Genomic DNA, 19,541 nt, shown 5'->3' with positions numbered 1-19,541 from the left:
AAAACGATTTAAATTAACATCGAAAGATATGATAACCAGTCTATAAGAAATAGAAAAATAAAATAATGTACCCCCTCTAAAAGTGAGGGCTATATTGCATTCACCTTCTCCGTAACTCAGTTGGTCTGCCTGTCCGTCCGTTCGTCCAACAAATATTTCCGCCACACTTTTCTCAGATACTAATAAACAGAATGATTTTTTATATCATGTATATGGTCAACAACTTGGCAGTTGTGAGGTCTAACGTTTGAGTATTTTTCGGATCTGCCAGCCACCTACTTCTTCTTTGACGATACTTTAATATTTTCAAAATATTAAATGAACTTAAAATATTTCGACACACTATTCTGAAGTACTACCCATGCAACAGAAAGACTAAAAACTTGATCAGCAGCGTGGCCGTGATGAGTTGTAACGTGTGAAAATTTTTCAGGTCTGTCGGACACCTACTTCCTGTTTGTCGATGCTTTGATTTTTTTAAGCAAGCCGGGCTTCAAAGTTTTTCAACCACAGGAATGTTATAATACCATGTAGGGTCCTCATCACAGAATATATCTTTCGGTCTCTGCCATAGTTTGTCACACGCAGGATTTAATTTATTTAAATACTTTTCAAAGGAGGACACGGGACAACATTCAGAACCGGAATTTTATGGCATTATGTCAGAAGTTTTTTCTTTGTCACTGCTGCGATGGTTTTTTGTCAGCTCATCCAAAGTTTTAAGTATTTAAGCCCCGTCTTCGGATCTTTGTTTACAGAAGACGTCGATTTTGTCATTTGTGGCATATTTTTCATTCCTCGTCGACTAAAATACAAGCGAATATCGAATTGAACTACTTTGGTTTACTTGGTGATAGATATATTGAAGCATCTTTCCTTCTGTCAGCTTCGTCAATAGACGGATAATGCTCGACGTCTCTTAAACCCACGCGTTTCAGTTCTGCCATTACCGCTTTGAAATATTCTCTGACACTAACACTTTCATCATTCACATTGTCAATTTTGTTATTGTACGGTGGAGCCTTTGCATATCTATTCAATGAATATCTCAAGCACTGCAGTGAATTTGTTTTATATTGATTTCCATCAGCTTTCCGTGTAGTTTTAATGTGTCATGATGTTCGAATCCTAGATCCATTTTCTTTTCTTTTAAATACTCCGGGTAAATAGAAGCAGCTGTTTTATTCTGCTCTTATCAGCACTCATTTTCAAACGGTTTTTTTTCGATTTCTTCATCAGTGGTATCGACAAATCGTCTTTTACCAGGCTCCAACTTAAGACATCAAATATGCGCTGCACGAAAAATCAATAGATCATCGTGTTACGCGATCAGTTGGCGGAACATACACATTTAAGTCAGGGATTTCGTTACCACAAATTAATTTAAACCTTTACTAAATTCTTCTATAGATATAAAGATTTGGTTTTGAAGCTTGATTGTACCTGTAGAAAACTTATTTCAAACGGGATAGCACATCGTCATTTTGACGGAGATGTTGTTTACCGAGGCCGGAAATTTAGAAACGATCCGGGTAAACTTATTCTAAAAGGTTACCAATTCAACACTGTAATTAGATCTTTGAATATTGTTTTATTGGTATTAATATTGATTTTGTTATCAGTGAATTAAAATCAAACTGAATATTATTTTTATATATATATGCAAATTCATGGCTCTACAATCTGTCGATACCTGTATCTTGGCATTGCACAAAGTCATGTTTTTCTCTGGATGTTTATGACGTCTTTACACTAAATCCATTGGATGTTGTATGTGTCCTGATTGATATTTTAGTTTTAGATGCGTGACTTTTTTTTTAGTTGTTATTGGCTTTGAACTAGTGGCAGTAACTGCGAGTACTCTCAGATCTTAGATCTGTACTTCGTGTCTTTTTGTTGTGGGGATGTATAAGTACCCTGCCACGTCCACTTTTGTTAGATGCATTGTATTTCTATTTGTATCCTGTTTAACCTCGCCACATTCTGTATGTGCCTGTCCCAAGTCAGGAGACTGTAATTCAGTGGTTGTCGTTTGTTGCTGTGTAACATATTTGTTTTTCATTCATTATTTTGTACATTAATTAGGCCGTTAGTTTTTCTCGTTTGAATTGTTTTACATTTGTCATTTCGGGGCCTTTTATAACTGACTATGCGGTATGGGCTTTGCCCATTGTTGAAGGCCGGACGGTGACCTATAGTTGATAATTTCTGTGTCATTTGGTCTCTTACATACAGTAAAGCACACATAACACAGTTACAATAAAGCACTCATAATACAGTTACAGTAAAGCACACATAATAAATAGTTTCAATCAGGCACATATAATACATAGTCACAATAAAGCATTTATAATACATAGTCACAATAAAGCACACAGAATGCATACATGTAGATACAATAAAGAATACGTAATACATATTTATAACAAAGCATACATAATACAAAGTTACATGTACAGTAAAGCACACATTATACATAATTACATGCAAGATAAAGCATACATAATACATAGTTACATGTACAATAAAACACACATATTGCATAATTACACGTAAAATCAAGCACATATAATTACTATACTATATATAAAAATATTAATTTTCGCGAACCATTTAGGTCACAGAAATTCCAAAATATGGCATCAGTAAGGAGAGTTGTACAAATAATATCAATAGACAGCACCCCGATCCAATGTATCTTTAGCTAAAAGTATTCATCATTTTCTGTTTTATATGTACTAACAACATTCCATTTTTCTATAATTTCGATTAAAATATTCTAAAACCTGCACTTAAAATAGGTCACATGCCCCAAATAAACATTCCTCTACTGGTTGAACTACTGTGGCCTCGATGTAAAGCAACGCAAGCCTCGATGTAAAGAACACGCTTCCCAAGAGTAAAGGAGGGTTGTATAAATAATATGAATACACAGAACTCCGATCCAATTCATCTTTTGCTAAAAGTGTTTATCATTTTCTGTTTTGTATCTACTTACAACATTTAATTTTTCTATAATTCCGTTTTAATTATGCCAAAACCTGCAGTAAAAATAGAGGTATGTCCCAACTTAACATTCCCCGATTGGTTGAACTGCTTTGGCCTCGATGTAAAGCAACGCAAGCCTTGATGCAAAGCACAAACTGAATTTTCCGTTGATACACAAAAATTTCCGTGAATATGTTGAACTTCGACCCCTGGATTCAACCGATTCACAAACAGAGATGTTCTAGCGCTCAAATGTAATTCTAAGTGAAGTATAATGGTAAAGTAAAATTCTAATCTTTTGCAGTAATATATACTCATTTTATCATTGATATATTGTCATGCTTCTGCATATTAACTTTTATTTCCGCTGAGCTATATTTAAATTGTATTCTATACAAATTTTGTTACGTCAAGCAATAGGAGTAAGAATTTTTCGCGCCAAAAAAAGAAAATAACCTGCAACATTAAACTATCATCATGTTTTTGATATTTCCAATAGAAAATAGCATTTGGTATCAGCAATTGTTGTAAGTATTACTTATTACTGTTAAGGTTCTCCATATCTGGTTCTCTTGATCTTATTGACGGTCAATTTAATCCCATTTATCAATTATCCCCGATGACACTTTTTTTTGACAGAAATGTCAACCCAGTCGATTTGTGTCATGGGTGAAAATCTTATCTATTTGATGAAATAATTTCTTCATTAACTGTACATACAATATTTTTGTTAACCGTATACAAACCCTTTGCATGTCTGCAAGGTAAATGGGTTATGTATGACTTGTGTTAATTGTGTAATTACAGTTATTGTGTAGATTTTGTCGTCAGTGCAGTGCGTGATCACGTGATATTATTATTTGTAAACATACGAGCTCCTGATGTAACAAGTGTCGGAATTATCCATACAAGGTGCAAACAATCTTATATTTCAGTATTTGATGATATTTCTGTGAGTTTTAGTAGATGTTTCAGATCAGAAGTCATAGATTCATATAGTCTCCCGATGTAACACGTGTCGCCGGAATTATCCATACAAGGTGCAATCAATCTTATTTAATTTCACTATTTGATGATATTTCTGTGTGTATTAGTAGGTGTTTCAGATCAGAAGTCATAGATTAATAGTACCATACCAGTGTTAGTGTTCCAGGGTTGCGTTCTATATCCAGAGGCGGATTTAGGGGGGTGCAGGGGGTTGATTATATAGGGAATCACTGAAGCATGACCGGAGCAGGCCCCCACTTATGAAAAATTCTGGATCCGCCACTGATATCTTAGCAGCTTCATAGGGCTACGTGGATTTTTGACTACTGAACATGCTGCTAGCCTAGCTGCTAAATAGATAAAGTCAAGATAGCAGCTTATAGGCTAGCTACATGTTTAGTAGTAAAAAATCTATGTAGCAGCTGCTACTATATTGAACGCAACCCTGTTAAGTAGCTAAATACATGTACACGTAGTTGTGAATTTTTTTATATGAAACTTCTTTGCCTTTGAAAACAGAGAATATAATCTTTTTGTTTTCAGAAATTCCATTGATGAATCTTGACATCATGGAATAATCTATCACGAGACATTATTATTTGTAAACAAATGTCGAAACAAACACGTGTCGGAAATTTCGATATCATTCTAAATTTTGGATTATTTTTACAAATTTGGCAAAATATACTACATTCCACCTATTTGTCTAACCAAATTTTTGTCTTGAACTAATATGCCCATGAAACTTATTCAATAGACAATACATTATCATCATCCATATATATACATGTATGTAAAATAGCTATACTATAGTCTGCACGTAGCAACACATTGAAAATATTATTTCAACAAACATGTTCAATACTTGAAGAAAAAAAAATACATGCAGTGAAATTTTTTGGTTAAAATACATACATGTATATATGGTTGCATACAATTTCTGTAATGCTTTTTTCCTTCATATTAGTATTACAAAATGTACTAGTCCTAGATTACTCTTGCTTCCCAGGCCACGGCCCCAGCTTGTCTGGCAAAACAGTGAATGTACATTTATGACAGTATGTATACTATAAACTACATGTATTTTAAAATGCACATGGTGTGGTCTAAAGTAAGGAGTATTTTTCTAACACTCAGAAACGAGATGTTGATCCCCCAAACCTGTCCTTTTTATAATTATGAATACTAAAACGCTCCATATGAAGCCAAAATGTCTTACTTTTTAGTTTTATGAATGCTTAGTCATGTCCACTGTTTTAAATTGTCATTTGTAAATTCACTAACAAATTGACTTATTGTTTGGCAGTCACCATTACACATTAACACTGACAGCTGCAATTGTAGGTGAGGAACCCTTTCCTTATATATAGTTAGACCTCTTTAGAGTTAACGTTATGTTTGCTGGAAAATTTACACGCATTTATGACGTTATTTACTGGATAGCGGGGACCGCCTGTATCACTGCACTATTAAAGATCATCAAGTGTCTTTGTGATCGTCAAGATAAACTAGAAATAATGTTTGTTCTAAAGGTTCTTAATAACATTTCTCTAATGACAGAACAGCTGATTATCAATTATAAGAATTTAATTCACCAAAATGATTTGTGTAATAAAGCTTTTTTATGCCCCTGCCGTCGCGGAGGGGGCATTAAGTTTTACCCTTGTCCGTCTGTCTATACGTACGTACGTCCCAAAAATTGGTTTCTGTTCTCTATCTTTAGTTTGCCTCAACCAAATGTTATCAAACTTATACATAATGCTTATTACCTCAAAACTCGGGTCAAATTTGATTTTTGGTGGTGTCACTTTTACCGTTCTAGAGTTATGTCCCTTTACAAATGGAAAAGTTGCTGATTTTTTTGTTTCCGTTCTCTTACTTTAGTTTGCCTCAACCAAATGTTATGAAACTTATACACAATGCTTATTACTACAAAACACAGATCAAGTTTGAATTTTGGTGGTGTCACTTTTACCGTTCTAGACTTATACCTTTTACAAATTGAAAAATTGCTAATTTTTTTGTTTTCGTTCTCTAACATTAGTTTGCCTCAACCTAATGTTATCAAACTTATGCACAATGCTTATTACCACAAAACACAGGCCAAGTTTTAGTTTTGATGGCGTCACTTACAACTGATCTAGAGTTCTGCCCCTTTATAAATTGAAAAATTACAAAATTTTTAGGTACCATTCTCTAACTTGAGTTTGCCTCATACAAATGTTATCAAACTCTACACAATGCTAATTACCACAGAATACAGATCAAGTTAGAATTTTGGTAGCGTCACTCTATCCGTTCTAGAGTTGTGCCCCTTTATAAATGGAAAACTTACAATTTTTTTAGTTTCCGGCCGTTCTCTAACCTAAGTTATCTTCAACTAAATGTTATCAAACTTATACACAATGCTTATTACCACAAAACACAGATCATGTTGGAATTTTGGTGGGGTCATTTTAACCATTCTCGAGTTATGCCCCTTTTTAAATGGAAAGAAAATGCAAAATTGTTAGTTTCACTTCTGTAACTTAAGATTGCCCCAACCAAACATTATGAAACCTTTACCCAATACGTATTGCCACAAAACTTACATCTGACATGTACAAATTTGGGTAGCGTCACTTTTATCATTCTGGAGTTATGTTCCTTTATAATGTTGTATGCAGCGGGGGCATCATCTGTGTTCATGGGGACACATTCTCCATTTATTTCTTATACGCCCGTTTACGGAACATATTATGTTATACCGTTGTCCGTCTGTCCGTCCGTCCCTCATGTATATAGAAAGAAACATATTTGAATCATGGATTGACATCTTGGTTTGACATAACTTCATTATAACATGTCTAAATTCAATATAGATCTATTGATGATGAAAAAATCCAATACATTAAAGAGTTTGGTGGTGAAAAACCCCATTTGATATTTGCTTGAATGGTGAATTGGAGTTAATAATGCAATTGAAAAAAAACTTTCACTCATTACATTTAAAATAATGGGTAAAAACCCAAATTTGTGAATTCTTATGTAGAGCTCTCTTATATGCTAAATCTGATTAGTTCAGTTTGTGGGGAACCAGTTCTGGTAAGTCAATACTATTTGGTGTGTTGTACATGTACATGTATCAGAATAACAACATCTCATCAATGGGGATTAGTTGGTCAAGCACCTTAGTTATGTTTTTCATGGTCTATTGGCATGTTTCAGCTTAAAATTAAAAGGCCAAACCTCATAAAATAACAATAAGACCTATTAATATTCTAGTGTAAGAAGTTCATCCTTCATTTAAATAAATGCAACCAGTATTATTATTAATTTACATGTAAAACAATTATAGAGGTCAATACACAATCTCAAACAATAGACAAAATAAAAAAACAAAAAGTACAGCCGATTGCTGAAATGTATTATTACATGTATTTGCAAGACTTAAAATATTTTATTTTTCACAACTTTTTTAGCATTGGGTTCAACCTAACATTTTATAAATAAAATTGAGAATGGAAATGGGGAATGTGTCAAAGAGACAACAACTCGACCATAGAGCAGACAACAGCCGAAGGCCACCAATGGGTCTTCAATGCAGCGAGAAACTCCCGCACCCGGAGGCGTCCTTCAGCTGGCCCCTTCGCTAGGTCTCCAATGTTACGTCATCAAGGCGCGACGTCATATATCGAATAACGTCAAATTTTGACATATGATGTCCAAACTCCGAAACAGTGGTGACATCTGGCTACGCTTCTTTACAGAAAGGGAAGTATGGCCCGAACGATAACGCTGTATGGAGTTTGTCAGTGATATGATGTCCAGTTGCCGTATTTTCTGGTATGATACGAAATGTTACCACATTAAATAAGCTAAACAGCAGCGGACAACAATCTACTTTTGAGGGGGGCTGGGAGGAAGAGCTAGCAAATTTGATGAGGTCAGACTATTTATTTCAAACATAAAGGAGGCCAGATTATTTAAATAATCAAACAAAAACAATGTAGAGCAGTCAAAATGAAGTCTCGAATGTATATATTCTCAAATTACACCTTTTTTGACAGTTTTTTCACCCTCGGGACTGTTATTGGCTCCTCGTGGTGATACAGCATGCGAAACGGATTTAGCCATGTATTATTCTATATTTATATTGATTCAGTTGTGTTGGTAAATAGATACTGATAGATAAGTGATAACTTATTATAGTTTTAATGTTTGGTCACCTAATTACAATGATTATGTGGAAGTATGATCTTATTTCAACAAGAGGGCCACTCAGCAAATATTATTATATTAGTGCATGAACTACTTGCTAGAAACTGAATTAACACAACTTTGTATGTTAAAACTGGAATATATATGTACATATAATATAAACAAAACACATGTCTTTTTCAGGACTTCTGCTCCATGTTTGGCATGTTGAAGGAGAATGTTCATGACAGTCCTCTATTACAAAGTATATCACTGGATTGAGCTTTTTGTCCAAGTGTATTATTAAAGTGCTTTGCTTTGAGCTCAGTTCATTGTTATGCAAATGCATTCTTTGTGATATAAAGATTTGACAGACAACTCACATCTGCACATGATCTGCTGCAAGGTAATATGATTAAAACTGTCAGCAAAAGGAGTTGTACCATCCATTCAATGTTCCCATTTATGGGAATATTAAAGCATTTTATTTGCACTTGAGCCAAACATTTTTTGTCCAGAAGCCAAATAAAAAAAGCCCAAATTTACCAAACAATGATACTCGTGCTACTAAAAATATGATGCTACATATGCATGTAGGTGGTTTTATAACACTTTTTTAACATCTGTGCTGCCTGCTCATGAGTCCTGAGTGTAAATGATCTTTCACTTATACATACCGGTAATGTTCCTAAGTATAAATTATATTTTTATCCTTTTGTCCTTCAATCCTGTTCATATCTAAAAGAATTGTAATCAGTTTGTAGGAGTTATGAGCATCTGTATTGGAATCTGCCATATCTGGTATATTATCGTTACTATCAAACCATAATATATCTTTAATTTCCACATTTAAACAAAATTTTTACTAATGATACTGGGAAGACCCTGAACAAATGTTTAGTTTTTTTTGTGGACAAACCCAAGTAAGAAATGACCACCTCAAAGGAACATAAATAGAACCATACCAATATTACAGGCATACTACAATCAAATCATGCAGAAATGCACCTAATGTGGTCCTCCTCTAGAATCATGTGCATAACAGTGTAGACGAGACCATTGATTGGCGCGCTAAAATATCCCATTGACTGGGTCAGATTAGGTGAACGTTCGTCTGTAACGCCCACTATTCACGACTTATTTATCATAGACATTTAAACTGTGGGGTCATCAAAGGGTCTCAACGCCTAAATAAAATAATTCGAAAAACTATTCGGTGTTTTTGTTATGTTTTGATAATCATTTTTTATGATATCGCACGTTCTTTCAGCAAAAAAAAGGATTTAACTGGCTTTAAAAGTTACAATGCATGTGTTGATTATTTCCTTTTTTCAGACGTCAACGCGATTTAACAATTGCGGTTGTCCAATTATGTCATTTTTTAACTTTTATCTGGTCAAAATTTTATTTTAAAACGAATGCATGATCAACTTTAAAAAGTGTGCAAACACAAAACATATAGACAAAATATACTTCTGTCCTGTCTTTTTCGTATTTGCAAGTTATTAGACAGTAAAAAAGCTATTTGGATCAAGCCTTGTGAAATTTGCATTTACGTTTTTGAATAGGTAAAATGTATAGTTTGGTGAACTTTTCTGCGAAGTACTATACTTGTGAAAAACCCTTGGCAACAGAAACATATTCAGCTTTTTTTTTTTAATCGACCCAATTTACATAGTAATGGACGACTTTGTACATTTTATGATCGCAAATAATATATGTATATAATATACTGTGCACTGTAGTTCGTATATTCATTTTTAGGCAGTTAAGCTGCCTTATGCGAGCACCCTAGATTTGTGTTCTACCCAATAAATACTGAAATACGTGCCATTGTTATTATCTAGCTGGCTATTATGTTATTTATAACTAATTGGACATTTTTTTAATACTTTTATTTCTGGAATACAAAAAATATGATCAGAAAAACCTTAAATGATCGTCGAACTACCCAAAACTTTTGAAGTTGCACATAGGAAGTAGTGCTCAATAGAAATCCGTACGTAGTTTATTATCCCCTGTGCTTTTGGCTACGATGTCAAAGAACAATTGTATGAAATATTTCATCGCCGAAAATGGGTAATTACAAGTCGTTTATATTTCCCAAATGGCAAAATGCGCAGGAATATTGTTCATGTACAACAAATCTCTATGATAGAGGAAATAAAGTTATATAAGTGGGTGGTAATTTCTAACTTGTCTTGCCAAATAAGGTTGTTGTTATTTTATGAATGAAACGAGGTCATGAAAACAGATGCGGAAATCGACGTTGATGGGATGTTTTAAGTAATGTGGACAACTCGTCCCCGAGACAAGTCGGACCGAATCCACTCAAACCGTCTAAGAAGACAACTTTGACCGTTTGTCAGATTTACTTAGGGTTTCATAAAATATTAGACTAACATGTCTAGCGGAGCCATTAATCTTTTGTTTGTGCATTGGGGTCTATTTAGGGGGTATTTGGAGGGGCCTGAAGAAGGGAGGGGTTTACTATAGAACCCTATGGGATTTTATTTTTTTAAATTTTCAAATGACTATTTCTCGAAAACAGTAGGTGATAGACACATGCAGTCTTCAGTAATGAGAACAGGACAATACAAAAAATCAACCAAAATATAGGGTGAGTCCCTGGGGGTCATCCCAACCCCTTTCAATTTGAAAATGTACTTTTATCTTGTAAACCGTCGCGATCCCCACCCCTAAACAATATATATACTTGAATGGGACAATAAAAGAAATCAAATGAAAATAATTTGGGGGAGTCCCCAGTGTCGTCCCACCCCCTCCTGCTTGAGAACTTGGAAATGGTCAAGATCCCCACCCCTAAACCATATATATTTATGTATGGGACAATAAAACAAATCAAAAATGAAATATTGAGTGAGTCCCTGGGGTCACCCCACCCCCTCCTGTTTGAGAACTTGTAAACGGTCGAGATCCCTACCCCTAAACCATATATATTCATGTATGGGACAATATAACAAATCAAATGAAATATATGGGGAGTCCCTGGGGTCACCCCCAACCCCTCCTGTTTGAGAACTTGGAAATGGTTGAGATCCCCCACCCTTAAACCATATACATTCATGTATGGGACAATAAAACAAATCAAATGAAATATAGGGGGAGTCCTTAGAGACACCCCCGCTCCTCCTGTTTGAGAACTTGTAAACAGTCAAGATCCCCACCCCTAAACCATATATATTCATGTATGGGACAATATAACAAATCAAATGAAATATACGGGGAGTTCCTCGGGTCACCCCACCCCCTCCTGTTTTAGAACTTGGAAATGGTCGAGATCCCCACCCCTTAACCATATATATTCATGTGTGGGACAATAAAACAAATCAAATGAAATATAGGAGGAGTCCATTGGGACACCCCACCCCGTCTTGTTTGAGAACTTGTAAACAGTCAAGATCCCCACCCCTAAACCATATATATTCATGTATGGGACAATATAACAAATCAAATGAAATATTGAGTGAGTCCCTGGGGTCACCCCACCCCCTCCTGTTTGAGAACTTGTAAACGGTCGAGATCCCCACCCCTAAACCATATGTATTCATGTATGGGACAATATAACAAATCAAATGAAATATAGGGGAGTCCCTGGTGTCACCCCACCCCCTCCTGTTTGAGAACTTGGAAATGGTCGAGATCCCCACCCCTTAACCATATGTATTCATGTATGGGACACTATAACAAATCAAATGAAAAATAGGGGGAGTCCCTGGGGTTACCCCACCCCCTCCTGTTTGAGAATTTGTAAACGGTCGAGATACCCACACCTAAACCATATTTATTCCTGTTCATCATTTCAAAAAGATTTGAATGACATACAGGGTCAATCTCCTTGGTGTCACATATGCATATCACTTTACTAGACCAAACCAATATGAACTGGACTTTGCCCAATGTCAGGAGACCATGGGAATGACGAATTATGGGGGCTTTGTTTGGGAGACTTCGTAACGGCATCCTGTTACTATTATTTCTTGTTAATTATAAAAAAAAATTTGATCCAAAAAATGAGTATAGATTATTGAATTTACTTTAATTGTTTATTAAATTATTTCTGGGCCTATAATAATTTTCATTAATGGCTCATTTTAAAGAAAACATATAAATCTTTCAAGCAGTGTAAAGCCCGAGAATGTTTGACCAACTGTTTTATAATCACCTGTCATTTTATTCCAAACTTGGTATGGAGTAACACCATGCACTTGGGGGTGAAGATGGGGGTCATTTACATTGATATACGAGTTGCTTTTGAAAACCTTGATGAAATATATTAATTAATTTGCCTTAATAATCAATTCATTTAATGAACATAAATGTACAATATACGAATTTTCTAATGTTTGTTCTTTCAAATCTTAAAAAAAATTGAAGCAACATTGCCACAGTTTTCATAATTACGTTTGCCTTGGTTTTTGGTTAACTGCCTACAGCGCTTACAGTGCTTTGATTTCTTTTGTTAATGGATGTTTCCGTCTTTCTGGGAGTGATCATTTGTTATTGAGTCCTTAAGCTTACTCGCAAATAATTTAAAACCAAGACTTGCATTATAAAAATGTCCAAACAAACCTTGATTTTCCGTTTTTTTAAACATACATCTCAGCCATAGATAAGGACTTAAATTCGCCAGGTCTTTAATTTCAAGTTAGTGAGTTGACCAAAGTAACATTGCGGACCATTTGCCAGTTTCCATGCGGTATCCGTTTTTTTTTTCACTCGCTCTGTTCTGCATCCACTCAACTTTCGTGTTTGTCATGACAAGGCCATTTGAAGCTTTCATGCTATACAGTGTGTGTTTTGCTTATTGTTGAAGGTCGTACGGTGACCTATATTGCTAACGTCTGTTGACCACTGGAAGGGATTTGTCTGATTGTCTATCACACCACATATTCTTATTTTTATATGCAGTTATATCTATAATAAAATTGAGAATTGAAACGGGGAATGTATCAAAGAGACAACAACCCGACCAAAGAGCAGAACATTTGTTTTTCGTTAATTGTTTTGTTGTAGATTAGGCCGTTGGTTTTCTCAATTGAATTGTTTCATATTTTTCATGTCGGGACTGTTGTAGCCGACTATACGGTATAGGTTTTTCTCATTGTTGAAGGCCGTACGGTTGCCTATAATTGCTTACATCCACTTCATTTGAACTTTGGTGGATAGTAGTCTTATTAGCAATCATACCACATCTCCTTATTTTTATATAAAGTTGTATCAATTGTGACTTTAGATACATTGGTGTATTGATTTTTGTTTGCGTAACGTCTAGTGTCAAATTTGTCATGCATGTTTGTGACTATTAAATATATTGCAGATAGTTTCGTAATTAAACGGCTTTAGATCTGTTATACGACAATAAAACATACAAAGATAAAAGGTAGGAAAATTAAGAGACCACAACAACGAAGACCATCCAGTCCTATCCATAAATAGTAAAATAGACGTTTAATCAACAATGAACAACACAAAATCCGGATAGCCGGACGTTTGGCTCAAAATTTAGTGAGGCTAATCCAGTTTAACATGCAATCCCTCCCTGGCTAGACTTGGTGCAGGCACACAACCCAGTGGGTTAAATCAGTATAACATGCACCCTCCCCAGCCCGACTTTGGCAAAATATGTAGCGGTGTATTGTTGTGTGTTTGTTTAATCTAAATAGGCTAGAGGTATAAGGGAGGGTTGAAATCTCACTAAACATGTTTAACCCCGCCGCATTTTTTGCTCCTGTCCCAAGTCAGGAGCCTCTGGTCTTTGTTAGTCTTCATTTTGTATGTTTTTTAATTTAAGTTCATTTATTTGTTTAGGAGTTGTATGACGTCCATTTTCACTGAACTAGTACACATTTTTGTTAAAGGGCCAGCTCAAGTGCGCCTTCGAGTGCGAGGTTTTCTCGCTGTGTTGAAGACCCTTTGGTGGCCTTCGGCTGTTTTGTTTACTCTTTGGTCGGATTGTTGTCTCTTTGAAACATTCCCCATTTCCATTCTCTATTTTAACATGTAACCTTTTAAACTTTTTTTGTCTGTCTTGATTATATTTGGCAATAAACAATAAAAGAAAAATAAACTACACAGCGCAGCTTCCAACAGGATTACAACAAGAAAATTAATTTTAAAAATTCGGTTAACAGTTACAATTTGCTCGCAGCGCAAAAATGCAACAGCTTGATATTCATTTGAAATAAAATAATTGTAATGATTTACACAACGTTACTTTTTCCAATATAAACATTCAAATTATTTTGTTGTTTTTGATTAATTTACAACATCTTTACAAAGACCACATTCTGACTTCGATATTAAGAAGACAATAAAAGCGATTTTCATTATATTTCGTCTGTTGTAAGTTTAACTTAGTTATTTTGTGTCATGAATTGGTATTGATGTCACTCGTATGTTTTTAAATATGAAAAAGGGGTAGCCCGGTTTTCTTATACGTCAATGAGACACAAAAAACGACAAAAAATAAAAAAGGAGCAACATTCATTCTTCAACAAAAGAATACATCACAAGAATATAAGTTTTGTAAGAAAAAGACCAAATTCGTGAGACGTTTTGTAGGACTTGAATAGCCAAGACAAACTGATAAATATCTGAATGAATGAATCGATTTATGTAAAAAAAAATCAAGGTATTAAACAAAAAAAAATAAAATGATTTTTTAATTATCCGGAACTCTTCACAAACAAAACCTACATGTATGCATTGAATAAATAATAGGCCACTCTTTTAAAATGATTACAACGTAGAAATACTTATTCTCGTAATCAATAAGATATTTTGTGAATTAACCCCATCAACTTAAAAGTTTTTTGCAATGAATAAACGTATTTTTGGATTATTTAATGATATCAGCTCTGAACATTATTATTCTTTAAAATGAAACTGTTGTATGTGATGGTATAAAAAAAATATTTAAAACAAATGTTTTAAAGTTTTGTGAAAAGAAAGTTTCATTTTATGTATCGAAATGTGTAACAAGTGATCATTATTTAAATCCCAACTGGAAGGCCTCTGACAGACTGAGTGAGCGTAATATCATTGTTATCGATAGCCAATGACAAACAAGTTAAAGGTAAATTATTCAGTATTATTACCAACAAAAGTTTACCGGTTGTCTACGCTGTTATGAAAACGATTCTATTTTTAAGTTTTTGCTGCTATCCCAAATCAAATTTTGAAACTTATTTTATTGGAATAATTTGGCAATCCTTCCAAATCTTTTGCTTCTTTACGTAAATCTCTACAGCGTTTGAGCACACTCAGCTAGCTGTGTTCCCTTAACAGATCATTTTTTAAAAATGTTAATCTATTCACATAGAAGTTATCTCAAAGTTAAAATGTTGAAAGGAAATCCTCCAATGTAACGTTGCACATGCACAAAATTTATTTTCAGGAATGTACATATTATATTCCGGAAGCAATCATAGCACGTTTGCCAATATGTAGATTTGATATTAAAAGCAATGTCTAGCTAAATAAATTCTATGAACGGTCAGCACTGATTTAAAGTAGTGTTTCCTACATGACAGTCTTGATTGACCTGATAATGGTTTACTTTTACAAAGTGTGACTTGGATGGAGAGTTGTCTCATTGGCACTCGTAACACATCTTCTTATATATATTGAACAGTAAAACGCAATATTGAATATAAGACTGCTATTTTCAGTGTTCGGTACAGGTTGACTGTCACTGGGCACAACAGTTCAACAAAGAACCCTATGGGGAAAACCAGAGAACTCTTTTTGTCAGAAAACACTCAAACATCCAAACATACTATCCACACTGATCTGTGTCCACACTTGTACATAAGTAAAATGTACAATGAAACACACATAATACATACATTGTAGTTACATAGACAATAAAGCACACATAATAAAAATTTACATGTACAATAACGCACACATACTACATAGTTACATGTACATGTACAATAAAACACACATAATACATAATTACATGCACTATAAAGCATACATCACACATAATACATGGTTACAATCATGTTCATTATTGCACACACAATACATAGTTGTAATAAAGCAAACATAATACAGAGTTGCAATAAAACATATATAATACATAAAAAATTGAGTTTCCAACAAAAAATCTTGTTGCTTTATGTTAATGAAAAACATTATTTTTAATAAGGTAGATAACGTGAGGGTACCCAAATTGCACCTATTTTGACAGTTTTTTCACCTGCGTTTATTTATGATCTAGACAAAAGTTTCCATTCTGTGTTTATTTTGTAGATGTATCATTATTTACTAAATAGTTCCACCAATTTAATTGTGAATCCATATTGAATCATAGAAAAATGGGTTTGAACCGACCTCCAAACGATCCATGGTTCTGTAATGAGGAGTACCCAAATTGCATCCATGGTTAAATTCACATCCGTAAAAATCGAATAACAGATATTTTGTTTTATTTCTTTAAATATTGAGAACAATTTGACATTAGCCCATGCGTACTATTCATTTTTTAAGAAATGAATGCTTGTAACATATTTTATTTGCTAATTTTTAAAAGATGACTTTTTGTGGTCGTCGCATGGCGACGTTTCCGTACATTTTACTTTTTCCAGTGAACACTTCATCTGTTTATATATACTGTGAACTTTTTGTGTATATTTAAATATATTTACCTATGCTGAAAGACGTGCATAGTGTCAAATCATAAAAATACAATTTTTTTAGTCTCTAGGAAACTTGTAAGGTTTCCTCTGATATTTTCATTAAATAGGTGCAATTTGGGTACTCGGTGCAATTTGGGTACCGTGACGTTACAATTGTTAGTCCCGAGAAAAATAAACCATGCACTCAATTAAAAGATGGATGGTCGATGACTTACAATAAAGCCCACGTAATATATAAAGTATAACAATATAGCACACATAATTTATATTATACACAGCACATCACAGTCATGCTTGCAACAAATGCAGTCCAAGTATATCAAATATAAGGCACTGTCAGCATACTGAATCACGCTTACATCATTATTATGTAGGCATACCTTGAGTTGCTGTATTCTTTGGTTGAGTTGCGTATACATTTTGCTATTTGTTCATCGTAGTCATCCGGCTTGTAATTAAATGAGGTCATTTATTCGCCGCCTGTTCTTCTCTTAAGGTACTTGGGTAAAGTGTAAATGTTTGAGTGTGGTACTTGAATCATCTCCTTAGTCAATGAGGACTTTTGTTGGTATAGGTGACCTTATCATTTCCTTAAAATTTCAAGCACTCTTTCAGCGAATATATTTAGAATAACGACAAAAATATTTACACAATATTTTGAATTTTTTTAAGTGTTATTTTTGAGAAAAAAATGATAACGCTCTCACAATTACAAATATTTTGAATTTTACTCTATTCTTCATTTATAAGTTGAATATAATTTTGAAATAACTTTTTGTTCTGTCTATACAGAAATTCTATAGAACTATATCCTTGTGTTTGGATTTCAAATTTTGCTTGAAACATCACTTTAGTTAACTCTCTATAACGGAAGAAATTTTTATTTTAGAGACTTTGAACTTTAAAATAATTTTTCAAAGACGAGGAATGAAACGGTTTCTATGTAATTTTCTAAAGTTTTCCAGTTGTACATCCTTTTCTATTACAACATATTTTAACCCATACGACCTTTTTGGCCTCTTAAATTTGAGAATAAAAAAAATAATTAATGTATCTACTTAAATCCTTCACGCGTAGTCTTCAGATAGATATCAATTTTAACTTTTTTGATTTTTTTTATATATTTGCATTAGGGTTTCAATCTTCCTGCATTTAATACAAAATTGCAAATACTCCCCAAAAAGCCCCACTTTGAGATCTTGTCATAGAATAGTTTTGTTTTTATATCTTTTTCTATTTTTTATTGTATGTATACAAATTTGCACTTTCTAATAAACTGTCTGTAGTAGATTCTAGGACGATACATTATGTAACCTTGATCACTTTGTTCTGTGGGTGTTTGATTACAAATTTGTTATTAAACTGATTGTTTTAAGCTACCCCAATCAATTATTAATAATTCTCTTAAGTTATTGCTGTAAAGTATCCGCAAGGAAAGATTCAGTGAATGATATTTCTCAAATTGTCAGGTTAGTCGAAGTGATCATTGATATTAAAACGGAGATTAGTCATACGTGCATTTAGGATTGACACAAACTAATGATTTATATCAAAATTCAAATACTACATTCTATTGATATATGCCAGAAGAAAAATCATCGACTCCCACAAAATCAAAACAAAAACAGGATACATCCCGAGTGTCGGCTAGTTTGTTATCAAGCTCTTTTATTCGCTCGCGTCTAAATAAGCTGTGAAAAAATTAAGTAGGCTATTGAATATTAATATTTATAATAACTTGAATGACAAAAACAATCAGATATAACAAAGGAGAACCATTGAAGTGTATCCTAACTATAAACATGCTAATAAAATACGGCGGGTTTACACTTTTTTGAGATCCTAACCATGTGATTGATTGATACCGGCGTTTTGCATTTGCACCAATCTGCACTTCATTTGCGCCAATTTATTTTTCCATTTGCGCCAATTTATATTTTCATTTGCGCCAATTTTTTTTTCATTTACGCCAATTTACAGGTAGACAAAAGTCATGAGACAAATAAGTTGTACATAATTTATATATTAACAAAATTCAGCACCCCTTCCGTCTGCCATCTGCCCCCTGCTCACCATGGGGTGGAAGTGGGATTTCGAGCAGGATAAGTTTATTGTTTAAGTTTCTAAAACTATATACATCACACGTAAAATAGCACTGTTTTAATAAAATAGTAACAGTTTGACGTCAAAAACATATTTGCATATTTACAAGTCTGAGTATTTGTATGCAACACCTCTGATGAACTGCGACCTTGTGATATATTCTCTTCAATACATCCGATACTTTTCCCTAACAAAGTTCATTTTTTCCTTTTCATGTTTTCTTACGGCTGCTGACATGTCGAGAGATCTGAATTTTACATAAGTTGTTGCCTAGATTTTCTTTATGACATCCATAAAAATGTAAATATTCTGGTGGTGTTAGTTAAACTGTTTATTGTAGTGCGATTAAAACGATTCATGGCCGTTATTTGTTCTTTTATAGTCTAAAATGTATCAGATCTAACCTGTTCAAATCAAATTGGCGCAAATGAAAAATTAATAATTGGCGCAAATGAAAACTTTGTCAGTTTGGCACAAATGGAAAACATATATTTTCAATATTGGCGCAAATGTCATACTCCCATTGATACAAATGTAAATTGATTTTGTTTGTGTTTAACGCCAACACAATGGACTATTTCGTGGTCGTCAGTCTTTACAGGCTTGGAAAGTGCC

This window comes from Mytilus californianus, unplaced genomic scaffold (assembly GCF_021869535.1).
Source record: "Mytilus californianus isolate M0D057914Y unplaced genomic scaffold, xbMytCali1.0.p SCAF_2, whole genome shotgun sequence".
NCBI lineage: Eukaryota > Metazoa > Mollusca > Bivalvia > Mytilida > Mytilidae > Mytilus > Mytilus californianus.
The sequence above is the reverse complement of the archived record's forward strand: the minus strand, read 5'-3'. Positions refer to the sequence as shown.